This window comes from Bison bison, unplaced genomic scaffold (assembly GCF_000754665.1).
Source record: "Bison bison bison isolate TAMUID 2011002044 unplaced genomic scaffold, Bison_UMD1.0 scf7180017864535, whole genome shotgun sequence".
In the NCBI taxonomy this organism is placed as follows: Eukaryota; Metazoa; Chordata; class Mammalia; order Artiodactyla; family Bovidae; genus Bison; species Bison bison.
The window spans coordinates 11,165,436-11,165,745 of NW_011495084.1; the positions used below are offsets into that span (position 1 = coordinate 11,165,436).

At 72.9% G+C, this 310-nt stretch overlaps 1 protein-coding gene across 2 annotated transcripts in view; it reads right to left on the reverse strand.

The window, feature by feature from the left end:
* ATP2B1 (ATPase, Ca++ transporting, plasma membrane 1) overlaps window positions 1–274 on the reverse strand; it is a 134,118-nt gene extending 133,844 nt beyond the window's left edge. For both annotated transcript variants that reach the window (XM_010832064.1, XM_010832062.1), the window contains exon 1: window positions 16–274. The gene's annotated coding sequence lies outside the window, so the exon portion shown is untranslated. The remainder of the gene's footprint in view (window positions 1–15) is intronic.
* Window positions 275–310: the final 36 nt, after the last annotated feature.

Genomic DNA, 310 nt, shown 5'->3' on the forward strand with positions numbered 1-310 from the left:
GCGGCCGCGACTCACCTCGCCCGGCAGCAGGAACCATTTTCCGAAGGGGAAAGAAAGTGGAGGCTGCAGGAGGGTCGGGGGATAGAGCGGTGGGAGCTGCGGCAAGCGCGGAGATCGAGGGCTCGGTCCTCGGCTCGTCCGCAGGCGGCTCGGAGGACTCGGGGCGCCACGCGGAGGGTCGGCTGCACCTCGAGGATGAGGTGACCGCGCAGCCGAGAGGCTCGGCGTCCACCAGCCTGGGCTCCCTACTCACGCTGCACTGCGAGGAGGCGGCAGCGGCGGAGGAGGAGGCGGCGCCCGGGCCGGCCCC